The sequence below is a fragment of the Struthio camelus genome, chromosome 2, assembly GCF_040807025.1.
Source record: "Struthio camelus isolate bStrCam1 chromosome 2, bStrCam1.hap1, whole genome shotgun sequence".
Lineage (NCBI taxonomy): Eukaryota > Metazoa > Chordata > Aves > Struthioniformes > Struthionidae > Struthio > Struthio camelus.
The window spans coordinates 66,766,062-66,783,002 of record NC_090943.1 but is presented as its reverse complement, the minus strand read 5'-3'; the positions used below and the strand labels follow the sequence as shown (position 1 = coordinate 66,783,002).

At 40.8% G+C, this 16,941-nt stretch overlaps 1 non-coding gene across 1 annotated transcript; it reads left to right on the top strand.

Annotated features, from left to right (window-relative positions):
• The first annotated feature begins 12,840 nt into the window (after nt 1–12,840).
• TRNAM-CAU (transfer RNA methionine (anticodon CAU)) lies at nt 12,841–12,912 on the top strand. Its single transcript has one exon. It is a non-coding gene; the product is annotated as a tRNA-Met (tRNA).
• Nucleotides 12,913–16,941: the final 4,029 nt, after the last annotated feature.

The window sequence follows — 16,941 nt, the reverse complement described above, 5'->3', positions numbered from 1 at the left end:
CTCCAAAACCAAACATTGTAACATTTCAGAAACAGGGAACACAGCATTAATTAATAGATAAATGACTATTATTGGCAAACCTGGCAAATAAACACCTTTTTGTTCCAACATAAACAGCTTTTGAAATTTCTTTTAACATCTGTAGGTGAAAGAGTTCATTAATAGTCACTGTGACTGATATAACATTTGGAAGGGAGCTTCTAACCAAATAAATGAAATACTGAATATTATGCCTATAAAGTGGATGGAAAATGCATTGGCCAACATGGGGGGTCATAACCCCAGCAGATTCCCAGTTGGGGAAGACTTTCCCTTTCAGCGGTCTGCGCCCAGACCCAGCAGCCCATTTACCTTCACTCCTTCCGCTACCTAGGAAGGATTTCTTCTCTCCAGGTGCCTGGTGAGTGGTTAGGCTTTCATTTCCGGACCTGCTCTTTCCTCGGCTTGCTGAACAAGGTGGAGTTTGGCTGCACCCATGCTCTCAGAAGTGCAAATCCTGCCTCCTCCTGAAAGTCGTCCCCAGCTTCATGGATTGATTCCCTTTGCATTTGGAGGCATTCTGTTAGTAACTGGCTGTATGTCAAGGCGAGGCCTATATATCCCCCAAGTAACTTCAAATTTCCAAAATATGTGATAGTCATGTATCACTTAATGTATAACGGAGTCATTTCAATATATTGGCTAACATTGTACTTACGTCATTTGAGGGATAGTGGAGCACTACAGTATGCATTATTGTCACAAGGCTTATATTTGCCTATATCTTAAAATGTTTGCTGATGCCACAGCATTACTTCACTACATGCTGAAAAAATCCTTAGAAGCTCATCTACACTCCTTATAACCTCATCTACACACATTTCAGACTTATAAATTAATACCCTGAAAAACTTAATTGCTTTTGCTACTCCATCAACATAAACAATCTCTCACGTTTAAAGGCAAACCGTTAAATGTTTCTTTTTCTCTTATATTTGTTATAAAAAACGAACAAAGCAGTTAAGTAGGCCTCTCAAAATTCTCATTGGTTTGTACATGTCTACCTTCCTAACTGTTATTGCTAAAAATGTTTGCATAACCAAGAGGATTGTTAGCAATGCAAAGTTAGGAGACACTGTCAGTACAGAAAAGATCTGGGATGTGCAGTGATAGATATGGTTGCAACTCCCCTTCAGCTCCGCTTCCATGTCTATTATTCCTGTCTAAGTCAGCAGGACAAAGTTCAAGCAGGGACTTAGAGCAATAATTTTCCTGTAAACTGGAAACTTTTCATTTGGGAAAAACTCAGAAAAAAAGTGTATATATTATTTGTTTATGGGATGATTATGAGGTATCTGTGAGAAGTGAAAAAAAAAAAAAATGCACAGTATCCAGAAAAGAAATGTACCTACAATTACTTTTAAAAAAATACTGATGTTGTTAGACTGGTTATGATGTATTCAGCCCATCTTCAAGAAGGAGTAATTCAATCTAAAGCAGGTCTACTGAAGAGCAATTGGAATGAGTAGAGAAGTGGAGGTAGTAACTTATGATGGAAAACTAACAGAGTTTATCCTGTGCAATCTAGTAAACCAGAAACTACTAGGATATTATTATATTTCAGAGCAAAATTTTAATTATCAATAGGGTAAAAGAATCCACAACTAGTATCCGATAGGAGCTTGATTTTGAAAATTACCAGCTTACTTACAGATTTGTTCAATGTTTAAGCAAACCATTTAGGCAGTCCTTATCTTAAAATGTAAGGCGCATTGTCCCATTTAATGTAAAGTAAATAAATCCTGAAATTAGACAGAATGTGTGTAACTAGGCTGTGTAACGTCAGGATTCCGAGACCCTGCCCAGTTTTAGGTGACCCTTACTCTGCAAATAAAAGTGTATATTAAACCAGTGAGCTGTTCCAGACAACTCCCTGGCAATTCCTTTGGAAAAGTTCATTAGCTACTCAGAGAAAGCAATTGTCGGTAGAAGTTCCATGAATTCTCTTCAGGTATTGTACCGCATGTTCTACTTTAGTAACTGGTAGTGCTTACATCACTAAATCCATTTTCTCAAGAAAAGGGATACAGTTATTGAAATAAGATAAATTGTATGTTTTAAGGGTGGCAGAGCTTAGAAAATTGAAGGGCCTATTAGCAATGAGAAAATTTCCCAGCAGTTTCATGGAAGTAGATTTCCATCACAAATACAAAGGTAATCACCATCTCTTATTCTGATAGTCATGATGTTTCTGCATTACTCTGATGGTAATGTGAGAAGGTTTTCAGTAATCAGAAAATACCAGGGAAAAGATACGTAAAATGTTTTTTGTTTTTATTTTATTGCTTGTATTCCTTTTGACTGTGATCTGACAGACAGAAAATGGTGCAGTATTAGTCATAAAAATAAGAGCTGAGAAGGTACCAATTTAGTTTCTGTATCTTCCACAAAGAAAATGGAAAACTCTAAGACTGTTTAATAACCACCACTCCTCTCCGTATTATTCAAAACTTTCATCTATCATTAGAAACAAAGTCTTTGGAAATCCTATTTTGACTAGAGTTTGCAATAAGTGCTGCTATTCAACCTAGGTATTATGTGATTATTCATTGCCGTTGAGCCTTCAGCTGAGTTAAATGAAGTGCACTTAAATGTTCCCTCTTCCCCTGTCATTAACTGCTCCATGGCAGTCTCTGGTTAGGCCCTATAGATCAATGTTTCTCAAGCTGAGGGTTGTAAAAGGAAGGAAAAGAAATTGCCAACTGCTAGACAGCAACAGTTAGTAGCAGTTCAGTTTCCTAAGTCTGCAGTAGATCTTTTTTTCAGAGTGGAGGATGAGAAGAGTATTAAATACTGACTGCAGATATTTATTCTATCCAGGGAACTGTTAACTACCTTTAATTGCTAGCAGTGTCTAGTTTCCTCTAGGACTGACAGAAAATAAATAATAATAGGTTCACAGTCCCTTGCCCTGGAAGAACTGATCTGCTATAAACTCAGGTGATTGTACTAAACAGTTGAGCAGACTGTAGACAGTTGACATATTGTACGGAGAGAGTGGATTGCTCTGTCAAAAGGTTCAGGAAACGCTTTGGCCTTTAGCTTTCTCTTGGAAAGAGTGCCACTCTGCCCTTTTTTACCTACGTTTTTCATTAGCACCACTCAAATGTCTCAGGACACATCAGATGCCCTCCCATTTTCACATACGTGCACAGCACTCCTCAAAGTGTCAGGGAGATGCAAGGTCCACCCTGGGCTCTGAATGGAGACCCACTCACAGGCAGCCTCAGCATAGTTAGGTCAGCCCCAGAGCAGCCCAATGTGCAGTGAGCAGGGGCAAATTGTTCCTCTCATCCATATCTGATGCTCATCTTTGTCTATGATGCCTCAGAATGAGGGAGGAGAGGAATCTATCCAGGGAAGGAAGCTAAGGGCTAGTGAGGGGACTATGAGGGAAGGAGAGAAAAACACTGTTGTGAGTGCTTCACAGCTACAAGGTGTCTGGCAAATCCTAGACAAATACAGTGAAGTGAGAAAACTACAAAGAATTACCAGATGGTGTAGGAACTGTCCTCTTAATAGGAATATCAAACAGCTCTGACAGTATGTTGAGATCACCTCACCTCTGCCTCAAGCAGGTGCAGTGTCTTGCAGTTCTGTACCAGTACACCTTATGTCAAGCAAGCAGAGTTTTCATAGTTATTCGTTTAGTTAAATCAGTTGTCTAAATCCTTTAACATGCAAGAGTGGTTTTTTTTCTTTTTTGTTTTTACTGATGTGATGCTATAGAACCTGCACTGCATGAGTCTTGCACATTGCACAGCGACAACCAGCAGGTGCCAATGATGACAATCAGCTTTCAGATGAGCAGAATCACCTCTGATTTGGCATCCAGCGCTCTCCTTTATCATGGAGGTATGGCAGTTAAAGGGCAGAGAATACAGATATGCACCCATCTAATGCCTATGTCATGACTACTACTACTGTTTTGCCTCATAAGGCTTCTAGTCTGCTTTCCCCATGGACCAGCAAGAGATTCTCTGGCCAGTCTTGCAACACTGTTTGCAGAATTTAGGATTCTGCATTGAAGGGATACAAGTACCCTCTATTCAGGAAGTATGGAATCATTTTGGAGGGCAGGTTGGCAAAGGGAAGGAGCTTACTTACCTGCTGCATCAGGGTGTCACAATCCAGGGACAGTTTAACTGTGCCCTGCCTCCCTCTGGGGCTGAGTTAGAATCTGCATTTAGTCATCTCATTGGAATATGAGAGATACTGTTCAAAAGACTTCAATGGAAGTGTATCCAATCTGCACAAAATAATTGAAGCCTGGCATGCCTTACAGTTTCTGCAAGGATGAGCCTTTCTAGTCGCACTGGAATAGAGAAGAACAAAATGTACAGTAGTTGCATGCCCAGCTTGCAACACCATCCACCAGAGAGCATAGCATCTGGACAGGAGTCTGATATGATTAGAGTGTGCTCCCACAGTTCCCTTACTAAAATAAATGGGTAACGCTGAATTAAAGACATCAGATTAGCTTTCCGAACTACAGGAAAAATAAAAAAGTTGTTCTCTTAAAATTCAGACATTCTGATCCTTTCCCTTCCACTTCGCTTTCTCCCACATGAATGTTGATAGTTCTTTTCCTCATTAACACTCCCTGCTGCTACCACTTCGCTTCTGCCTTCTGATAGTCCCCATCTCCCTTCACAGCCTTTGATAATCACCTCCTTTCATCACCTTATTCCCTGCCCCATATTGAGTCTTTGACCTTTTATTCAGACAATGACCTTCCTCTTTCCTTTCTCTTTACTCTTTCCAGTTTTCAAACTGAGCCTCCCCTCCAGGAGTGCCTTGGCTTCACTATCTTTCTAATAGATCCCGTGCCTCATGCAGCACTTCTTTTCAGGATTGCATCGGCATCAGTACTCCTTTTCTTCCCTCATGCTTGGCAGTGGGCTCAGTGGCACATAATTTTCTTAATCTTCAATCATCTGCTGCTCTGCTAATATGTACATTGGCATCTTTGGACAGATTAGCAGTGCTTTGTGCCATTTTCCTGGGAAATTTCCAGGCTGAGGTGACTGGCTGGAGTTCTCTTCTGTCTAGAGGTAAATTCAGATTTCCTTCTCCTCCTTTCCCCCGACCAACATACCACCTGGCACAGAAGCCTATAGCTCTCACTGGAAACAGTATCAGAGACAGTTGTGGACCAGGAAAACTGTTTGTAATACAATAAACTTGAATTTTCAAACTGCAACTTGAAACACTTGAGTCACAAGGTGAAATAAGCACAGGCAGCAAGAAGAAGAAGAAGACTTTGGGAGGTACAAGACAAATAATCCTCTAGGGCCAACAGGAAACGGTGGAGGGAGATGGTTCTTAATCACTCTCCATGAAAGAAGCCACATGTGGGTTCAGCACAGCGTGTTCCCATTAGAGAGCAAGCACAGCTAGAGGAGGACACCTGCTTAACTTCCATCTGGAGCCAGATCATTTCTCCTCTGCCAAAACCGAGACCTGAAACAGTATGAGACAGCTGGGGACAACAGAGGGATTTGAATCAAGCTAATTCCAAAATAAGTTGTTAGGTTAGACATAGAGTACTAACAGTAGCAAGCAACAATAAATCATGCATGCTGGCAGCGTCCGCCAGAGCTGAGCAGCGCTCTCAACCATTCTCCAGGCTCTAAGCCTGAATGTTTCTGCCCAACAGCTTGCAATTGCTTAAACTTTGATGTCCATCAGTCACTGTACTGGGATGCTGTAGGTGGCAAGGGAGTGGGGAGAGGAGGTGCTAACATCATCATGGCATGGCTCCATTAATTTTAAAGCAAAAGGAAGCGAGAACCAGCATTAGACATTTCTGAGTGTTAGCTTCACCCTATCCAGGGAGTTGATTAATGTCCTAATTATCCAAACACAGCATGGCTCTTCCAGGATTTTCCCTCCTGCAGCTGAATAGCTTCCACAGTATTTCAAGGTTTCCTGCTTATTGCTAGAATTTAAATTGTATTTTATTTCTTTTATGAAGGATGAGGACAAAAACCTATACACATACTGTATACACATACTGTATACAGAAGCTCACTCAGAGACTCTATATCTGTTCCATAATTCTTCTAATTGTTATGTCACTGAGGTCTAAGACGAATAACAAAGTAATTTCTGAAATATCATCATTATTTTTTTGCCTCCTGTAAAAGAGGCAGGTTTTCCTTCCAAGAAGTTTCACCGGTTTGATAGTAGTTCTCAGCTTTTATGCTTGAAGATTTGAAGTGTCTTTTTTTTACATCAGTGATGGAATGATGACCAAAAAGATTTAGCAAATGTGGGAAACAGCTTGCTCGGGCTTTCTTTTGCTTCACACTATCATGCACGGTACTCCATTCTTTTAATTTCCAGCTTCTGTGTTCATATTACTGTTTCAGCATTGCAAAGCCTTTTTCTAAAGTTTTCATTTCACTTTCCTGGATAGGGTACAGGAAATTGTCAAAGATAGATGCAAGCCATGAAAAGGTAGTAATGTAATATACCAGTTGTGATTAAGGGAGTAATGAACATGTCTGACTTCACTTTTTAAGGAGGGTACAATATTATGATTTTGTTGTTGTTGTTTTAAGAAACTCTGCTGCAGGTATATCTGCAGTGTTTTTACCTTCCTGTTTTTACTTCACCCACTCCCCCTCAAAAGCCAGTTTTTTTCCTGTACGGTGTTGCAGAATTAGAATTCCTCATCCTGAGAAACTTGGCCAATGATTTGTTCCGAAATCTGACTTTACTGAGTACAATGAGCACATTTAGGATATAAACTCATTACTGACATCTATTTCAACGGTTTCATCAGAACTACACATTTTTGATTGTTTGACTCCAGCAGACATTGACTCTACCCTTGACTCTACCCTCTGGCAGCACACTGAATGGGAGGCCAGGAAAGTACACAGCTGATTATCACAGCAGAGTTATTGAAAGGATAACTTACCCTGATCCTAGGTCCCTAATTACTTTTGGAGCTGCTGGTAGCTACGTGTCCAAATGGCCCAAGGCTCAGACTAGTTTCTCTTCCAGCTACTCCTCTTTTTTTGAGTTGAAGATATTTTTCTGTTCTTAGAGCCCTTCTAAACACTGTCAAATCCAACCTGTGTTTGGATTTAACATCTCCTCAACAGTTTGCGCAACAAAACTATCTTCTGTTTCTCTGGGAATCCCTGTTTCTCCTGATAAACTTAAAATTTCCCTGAGTTTTTTTTCCTTTCTCACTACCCCTTTGCTTCCCATCCTCCAAGTTGTTTTTTTCCTTTTCAGAAGGAGTCAGAGAGTCAGAGAAACACTGCTGAATAAGAGCTCCTCTGTGAATCCTGTGTGGAACTAGCTTCTCTTTTAAATTCTCCTTTTGAATAAGCTTAACATTATTATTAGAAATTACTATCTGTATTTGACATTATGACCAGAAATAATGAAAATATGTAGAATCCATTCTTTTACAGACTGCATGTTTATAGCACAACAGAATTTGCAAGGTAGTTTGATCTTGTGATCCTTCCTGTCTATCCTTGACTGTATCTATTATATGGAACACCCAATTAAGTGCAATTAAGTGCAATTAAGTGCAATTAAGTGCAAAGCAGTAAGAGGAAAAAGACTAGATTTTTTAGCTCTAACATCACCATGACCACCATTACCAATGGCGATGCTTTCCATTCAAACATAATGAAGCTCCACTGAAAAGAATAAGGTCATGAAATTTAGACAGAGCTAAGAGAGATATTGATTCAAGTAAACAGATCCAAGCCAAATCCACCAAAAGCATCTTGGAAAGGACAAACAATTGGTAGAGAAAGAGCAGTCCACTACATAAATCCCTTTCAGAAAGACTGGTAACGAAAAATAACTGTCCTGAAGGCATCTGTAACAGACCACCCAACTAAGAGAGTTTAGGGAGCAGATGCTGGCTGAAACATGCAAAATTGATGGCTTAGCTGCAGCCTTCAAGTTTGGGTGATGGGGAATACTGTGTGGTGTGTCTGCTTAGAGCAGCAGCAGAGCAAAAGCTGTTGTTTTCCCTTTTTATAAGCCCTACTTGTTTGGTCTTTTCAATTAAGCTGCAAGTATGATCCCTCCAGCTCCTGGCGAAGTCTCTTTCAGGTTATGAAGAGCTTTTAGTTGCTTCTTGCTGCAAATGTGCTATACCTCACCCTATTGTTAGAATAAGAGCAGCCCTCAATAATGCTTTTTTTCTTTTTTTTCTTAGCATGATATCAGGTAGTGCCTGCCATAGCCTGGAAAGTGCTGTGGGAGCAGATGGGCATGAGAACTGTTGGTATAGCGATGGAGGGCTGTGCCAGAGGAGGCGTGTGAACACAGTATAGCATTAGCTTTACTAGTAAATGGGAATACTGCTTGGCACGTGCGTAGGAACAGTTTTAGAGCATTCAGTTGGGCCAAAATTTGGGCCAGGGACCATTCTAACTGTTTAATACCGTAAACAATTGTCCTTATAGGAATGCCCCTGGACATTGTTTAATTTACTAGTATAAGCATAGCATTAGGAGATTGAACATATATAATTTTCTCTGAGTATTTGATATTCTTCATTATTATCAAGTGATGGTGACTGGTGAGACAAATCATATGACATCATTGATTAAATGAGATCTCAACCTGCCAAAGACAAGAATTACTCATTGGTGTTCAACTTAAAATGTGTTTTGTGAATATTCATGATGCTAATGAATGCCTTGCATATTACTTTTCACCCTTTGTATAAAAGGCTTAGAATACTTTTATAAGTAATTTGTCATTTTGAAGCTGTAATTTTGAAGCCATTTGGTACATAAATGGAGCACGGACCCAGGCATGATATTTCTGTATATGTATTGCTGCAGAATCTCTGAGGAAAAAGCTATCAGAAATTTCACATCCTGTATAAGATGATGAGGATTCTGCCTCATTTCAGCAATTTGGTCATCTGAAATTAAGCCTTAATTCAACAAAAATGTACGTATGTAGAGTTTTTTATGTTTTAGTAGGACTGCTGACATGATTAAAATTTAGGAATGTGTATGTATTGAATCAGGGCAGCAGTGATTGTGATGGGTCTTCCTTACCTATTTCTCTTTATATTCAAGAATCCTGCAGACTATTCATGACTTGCTTGCTCTGTTTGACAAGAAAGAGAGGTTAAATTCCCAGATTAAAGATGTTTTGTGTTGATGTAAAACAATCCAACTTTATTACCTGAGATCCTGCAATGATTAAAATGTGTATCAAAGGTATAAAAGGCTTTTTTTTTTCTTTCCTTCTAAACACCTGAATTGGTTAAGCAATGTTTCTGTGCTTTAATTAGACAGTAGAAATCTATGAGACTGCCTTCATTTGGCTTTCAGCTGTTTACTTTATGTCAGTAAAATCTATACACTTTAAAGGAGATCTCAACTATAATTAAAAGTGTTATTGAACTAAACACAATTACCAATGTTTATCTCATTATGTAATGCTGCTGGCACAAAAAACGGAATTCAAACTTATTGTGTTTTTGGCATTGTTGTTTTGCAACATTTAAAAAAATGCCTATAATTCAATCAGGTAACGACAATTACTGCTCTCAAGCCTTGTGAAAGCTCTGAAGTCCTGAAGTTCCTATGTTTTGGCTAAACTCTACCTATTAAAGCATATTGAACTCTAAAAAGCACAGAACTGTGAAACTGAAGTCATTGGTATTTTTCCCCAGTACATCTTCCACTGGAATCTGGCTCATTGTGTTTTTGCTTATTTGTGCCAAAAGAGAAAAATGGGTTATTTTCTGGCTTCTAGACATGCTCCCCTGAATTTTGTAATGTATTACAGTATATATAATACTGTATGATGGATGAAGTTCTTTCATGTTGCAGATACTCATTACTTAAATACCATATTGTGTGATAAAAATCAGCAAGTGAAGGGATTGTGTGCCTTTGTGAGATTTTCCTCTTTGCCCTTTTACTTAGAATGCCAAGAATTATAATAGGTAATAAATATAGCTAAAATATATGGAGATAAAGTGTTAATCCAAATAGACAATGCTTGATTTTCAAACAGGGCAATTGTCTTTTCAATCTCAAGTGATTGAAAGGGCAGAAACCCAATAACAGATATCCAACCACATTGTTCCCTCTCCATGGCATTACAACCCCTGTGAAAACCAGGCCTTACAGTGGTTCACTACAAGACCCTCATAAGACGTATTTCCCAGGCAACAGCACTATCGTACAGCTGGGCCAGATTATGCCAGTGGTGGACCAAAAACATTACCCACAAGCAAGGCATACCCAGGCACACAGCCGCCTTTCTGCCACGCTACCTGGCCGGGGAACCGAATGCAATTGCGTTCAAGTAAGCTGGGAGAACTTGGGTCAGATCTGAGACTTGCAGGCTTGAGCTGTACTTCCTGGAAATCCCTTATGACACTGCTGTTCAAATGACAGTCCAGTACAAATACCGACAACTAGTGAATTCTGTCTGGACTTGAGAAGGTCACAGACAAATTATGTCTCCTGTATAGAACTACAGGAGACATACATAATTATTCCTGTCTCTCTGGGAGGTCCTTTTTTTTTTTGGTCCCCATGGTTGTCAGTGCTGAAGATATTACGTAACTCTTTGCTGTCCTAACAGAACTAAAAGGTGGTTTCTACTGAATGGCCCATATGAAAAAAAACAACTTGCTCATCTATTTGTTCAGGGAGTGATAAGGATATCACAATTCTCTTTTTATGAAACAAATATCTTTAGATACCCATTATATAAAAAGTAGTTGCAACAATTCTGAAGTCAGTCAGCTGCAGCAAAGTAGATTTACTTCATTTTATTGAATGAATAGCTGAGCTCAAAATACTGCAAGCTCTGGAAAGATGAACACTGATGGGAAAATGATGGGAAAGAAGAAATGGCCTTTTGAGCACTGGCAGTCATCTGCATTTCAGAAAGGTCCCTCACTAGTTACTAACATACTCAAAAACAAGCAAATATCTCTTCACTGCGTTAACAGTCACATTAGGTTTCATGGACAAACCATTGCATGACATAACTCTTAAGAGAGGAACTGTCCTCAGCTCATAACCAGTAACCTCAAATTAGAGCAGATGTGAGACAGACAGGTCAGTCTACTTCTATGACTAATATATCCCCAAAGCTGTGCTCACATGGGGTTCCTTATTAAAGGTTCCTGCTAACGTGCGTCAGCTGGCTGTCTTAATTGTCATATATTGTGTTGGACAAAGACTGTGTGGTGGACAAAGACTGTGAGGCTGAAATGCACTGGAAGTGCCTGCATCATTTCTCTCTGGTATCTTCTCATTTTCTTTATGCTCACACAATACAACAGTCCTGAAAATGAGGAAGAAATAAATCTGCAGCTTGTAGTGAGGGCCAGCCCTGAAAGTCAGATCTGAGCCAGGGGACTCTGTAAGAAGCTGCCATTATCTCACTCCTTGTGTTTGCATGCTGCATTATCCTCATCCAAGCTGAATTTGAAGTGATTTCAGTAACTTCTGAAGACATGAATATTGAGTCTATCTGTTAGGCAATGCTCATTGAACCCTTCTGCATAGGCACTCTGAGAAATTATAGAAAGCGTGTAATGCGAGGGAATGACTGTACTTTTCTTATTCAATCACACATTAATCACATAAAGTTGCAGGTGGATTCTTACTATCTTTTTTAAATCCCACTCAGATACACTACTGTTCAGCTAGTGAAGGCTGTGCTTTGTCTGGGACTCACTGTGTTGCCTATTAGTCCTGGGATTGCCATTTGTTGTTTATGAAATATGCCATTATTGTCACATTCCGGGATCTCAGAGGTTTTTCATAAAGCAGTCACTACCTCCTTGTGAAAATCGTCCCTAAAAAAAAAGAAATTATTCAAAAAGTTTAGAATGGTACTTCTCTTTGGGAAAAAGTACCCATATTTGAAAAAAAAATGGGGAAAAATCCCATTTTTGGAAAACGGAATTTTAATAGATTTTTTACGTGCAACAAAAATGTCATTTTAAAAGGAGAATTATTTCGCAAACAAATCATAACTAACTAGAGCTTAGAAAGTTAACAGTAACAATTCAGAAAAGATTTCTTTTGAAATTCAATAGAGGAAATCTTTAAAATGTCAGGAGAAAGCAAATGTGAACCATTTGAAATGTGTTTAAGACAGCTCAACTCTTCCTACCAGTTAAAGCACTTCATTTTGATATGGTTGGATGCATCAAACTCTGTAAGTTTTATTTTCTGACAATTGTAATGTTTCCTATAAATACTCTCAGAAGTTTAACCAAGGATGCCGAAAATAACTTGATAAATCTCAGCACGTTGAATGAAATTGCATTTGAAACTTTACCAACAACATTTCCACAAGTTTCCTAGCCTAAGTCTCCCCTTATTTTTCTCTTTTGAGCTAAAAGTATTTCAGGAAGGGTAAAAGTTTTTACATTTAGTCTCTGGGGTTTTACTTTTTTCAAATATATACTGCAGTTTTGTCTATTCGTAGGATACCTGAAGTCGTGAAAAGAAACACTTCACTGGGAGAAGACATTGATATCCGAAAGGAAGAAAGGGTCTTCTTCGTTTTTTTAATGATTGCTTATTTCATGTTTTAGGAAATAGTAAGGAAAAAAGAAAGAGGCATCTGATTTTTTTTTTCTCTAGAAGCTCTTCCTCAATGACAGAATAAGTACAAGAGTATAATTAACAAGACAGATCTCACCTGTCATGTAGAAATACACCTTCATTATTCTATTTTTTATATTCCAAACAATTTTAACCTCTTAAAATGAAGGTACATTGTATTAATAGGCAGTTGTCTAGCTTTGAGCTAAGAAAAGGGAGCAGAGTGGCGCAGCGGAAGCGTGCTGGGCCCATAACCCAGAGGTCGATGGATCGAAACCATCCTCTGCTAAGTGTTTTATCCAGCAGGCAGGACACCTGCATGGATGAGCAAGGAACTCCTGGCAGAACTCCAACAGAAGAAGAAAGTCTACAGAATGTAGAAAAGGGGACAGGCCACTTGGGAGGATTATAAGGACATTGTCAGAGCGTGCAGGGATGCGACAAGGAAGGTTAAGGCCCATTTGGAATTAAATCTGGCAAGGGATGTCTTCAAATACATCAGTAGCAAAAGGAAGACTAGGGAAAATGTGGGCCCACTGCTGAATGGGGCGGGTGCCCTGGTCACAAAGGATACAGAGAAGGCAGAGTTATTGAATGCTGCCTTTGCTTCCGTCTTCACTGCTAAGGCCAGCCCTCAGGAATTCCAGACCTTGGAGACAAGAGAGGAAGTCTGGAGAAAGGAGGACTCTCCCTTGGTCGAGGAGGATCAGGTCAGAAATCTTTTGTCCAAACTTGACATCCATAAATCCATGGGCCCTGACGGGATGCACCCACAAGTGCTGAGGGAACTGGTGGATGTTATTGCTAGGCCACTCTCCATCATCTTGGAAAGGTCCTGGAGATCAGGAGAGGTGCCTGAGGACTGGAAGAAAGCCAATGTCACCCCAGTCTTCCAAAAGGGCAAGAAGGAGGAGCCAGGAAACTCCAGGCCTGTCAGCCTCCCTTCCATCCCTGGAAAGGTGATGGAACAGCTCCTCCTGGAGGTCATCACTAAGCATGTGGAGGACAAGAAGGTGATCAGGAGTAGTCCGCATGGAGTCACCAAAGGGAAATCGTGCCTGACCGATCTGATAGCCTCCTGTGACGGAGTGACTGGCTGGGTAGATGAGGGGAGAGCAGTGGATATTGTCTCCCTGGACTTCAGCAAGGCTTTGGACACTGTCTCCCATCACATCCTCCTAGGGAAACTCAGGAAGTGTGGGCTAGACGAGTGGACAGTGAGGGGGATTGAGAACTGGCTGGATGGCTGAGCTCAGAGGGTTGTGGTGAATGGCGCAGAGTCTAGTTGGAGGCCTGTGGCTAGTGGTGTCCTCCAGGGGTCAGTCCTGGGTCCAGTCTTGTTCAATGTATTCGTCAATGACCTGGAGGAAGGGACAGAGTGCACCCTCAGCAAGTGTGCTGATGATACTAAACTGGGGGGAGTGGCTGACACACCAGAAGACTGTGCTGCCATTCAGAGGGACCTGGGCAGGCTGGAGAGCTGGGCGGAAAGGAACCTCCTGAAGTTCCACAAAGGCAAGGGCAGGGTCCTGCACCTAGGGAGGAAGAACCCCATGCAGCAGTACAGGCTGGGGGTTGACCTGCTGGAAAGTAGCTCTGCCGAGAAGCACCTGGGAGTGCTGGTGGACAACAAGTTAACCATGAGGCAGCAGTGTGCCCTTGTGGCCAAGAAGGCCAATGGTCTCCTGGGGTGCACTAGGAAGAGTGTTGCCAGCAGGTGGAGGGAGGTGATCCTGCCCCTCTCCTCAGCCCTGGGGAGGCCTCACCTGGAGTCCTGTGTCCAGTTCTGGGCTCCCCAGGACAAGAGAGACATGGCACTCCTGGAGAGAGTCGGGCGGAGGGCTACAAAGATGACGAGGGGACTGGAGCATCTCTCCTCTGAAGAAAGACTGCAAGAGCTGGGCCTGTTCAGCCTGGAGAAGAGAAGACTGAGAGGCGATCTCATAAACATGTACAAGTATCTGAAGGGGAGTTGTCAAGAGGATGAGGCCAGTCTCTTCTCCGTGGTGCCCAGCAACAGGACAAGAGGCAACGGGCAGAAACTGAACCACAGGCAGTTCCATCTGAACATGAGGAAAAACTTCTTGACTGTGAGGGTGACAGAGCATTGGAACAGGTTGCCCAGAGAGGTAGTGGTGTCTCCTTCCCTGGAGATATTCAAAACCCGTCTGGATGTGATCCTGGGCAATATGCTTTAGAGGACCCTGCTTGAGGAAGGGAGTTGGACTAGATGATCTCCAGAGGTCCCTTCCAACCTAAATGATTCTGTGATTCTGTGAAAAGGAATGGGCGTAAGGGCTCTATATCAGGTTACTCAGCAATAAAACTCACAATTCAGTACTACATTTCAAAGGAGAAAGAGGTGGTTTTCTGTTTTGTCTTTGGGAAATTTATTATATTTTAAAATAAAGGGCTTGGGTTTGATAATATTGTTCAGAGGTGGCTTTTCATAACTTTTTCTTTCCATCTCTATCACAGCTTATCACATTTAAATGTGTTTCACTGTGTTGCTTTTCATCTCTCACTTTTCTTTCTGTCTGCTCTGTTAATCCAAGATGAAGATTCTTTCTAAGCCTGCTGAGGGACTGTGAATTCATTGTACTAATTGATGCATTGATTAAAAACTTCTTGCTGGAAAATGAAGGCTCATTTAAGGTATGCTGTACAATTTGGGGCCTTTTGGGGCCTGAAAGTCTCATTAAAAGGGAACTGTACTAGCTATACCTTATTGAGGGAGAAGTGTCATAAGATGAGGAGAAAAAAATCAACTTTTACAATAAATTGAGGGACTTGAAGACACATTATATAATCATGCATCCATAGATCTGACAATTTTAAGAGATAAGATTGAAAAATTACATTAATTAATAGTTGAAGGTTTTAAAATACACTTAAACAATGCTGCACGAATTTCATGTGCAAGCAATGTCTGCCACTTACGTTAGATTTTGTGAATCTTTCACCTTTCCTCTTTTTTTCCTACCCTCACTTGCCCACAGTGTATTGTTACTATGTCATTTTTCCATTGCCCTCAAAAAGTGAGGCTTTCTGTTCCCATTTCTTTGGCTGGCATCAGCCGGAAGCAATCCGAGATTTTACTTATTCGGCTGACAGGACAGCTACTCAAGGGTGTTCATATGCAGATGCCGTGGAGATATCACTGAGGGGGAGAAAAGAAAGCAATAAATAAAAGCAATGAAAACAACTAGCGATTTTAAACTGTTTTACTTTCCAAATGAAGAAAACTTCATTTACAATTAAGATTATAAAGGTCATTGTAATAACATCGCCCACAAAATCTTAGCACTAACTGCAAATTAGGCTCAGAATTCCTGATTTAAAGCATCTGGACCAAATTATTCTGTTTATTATTTTTCCTGGGCAGAATTCCTATGTCACCGCAATGAGAAACAGAAATCTTTGCACAAAAAGATAGAACAGATGTGTCTTTGAGGGTGGTGGGAAATCATTTAAAAGGACTATACTGGAGGGGATTCCCTTGCTCTGGTCTCAGCCAGAGTTTTGCATCATCTTAAAAGAATGACTGCAGCAAGATGGCTGGGGGAAGGGGGTAGGTGACTTTTCCTTCTCCCTTGGAGTTTGAGGGCACCAGTAGTGTTTGTGGGGTCACGGCTTAAGAAGAAACTGAAGCCTGACAGCATGTCATGGCATGGAAACAATGGCTATTTGACAGAGGCAGACGAGAGAGAGCCTGTGGCTCACAGCATTTGTGTCCTGACAGATGCTGGCTGCTCCCTCACTCCAGTGCCTGGACGCTGCACAGTCTGGGAGGCACTGACAAAGGCAGGGCCTGGCTTCTCTGTCACCACTTAATCATGTCCTGCAAGGGCTGGATTTGGGCTAGGTAGCGTGTAGAAATGCTCTCACTGCCAGGGGAGAAAAAGCCCTGCTGTTAAGAAGAATTTCTTCCTGAATTGAGGTTGTATAGCGGGCTGGTCCTCTCCACAGTTTGCTGGCTGCTTTCAGCTCTGCCACAGAGTGACAGGAAAAAGAGAGTGTTTTTGAAATATAGGTGCTTCAAAACAAGACCACAATGTGTTTTTCAGGAACAGGACTAGTGGAAAGGCAATAAACGATTTGGAAAGAGGATATCTGGTGCTAAGGACCAGCACTGCACAGTTATAGACATAAATTAAAAACTGCAGCAAAGAGGAGAGACTACTTCACAAAATAACGTTCTGGGGAAAAGGAGTTTTTACCCCCCTACATATATATATATATACACATATACATTTCTCCTTATAATACACATACACTACAATTGTAATAATAGATAGAGTTTCAGAGTCCTCTACAC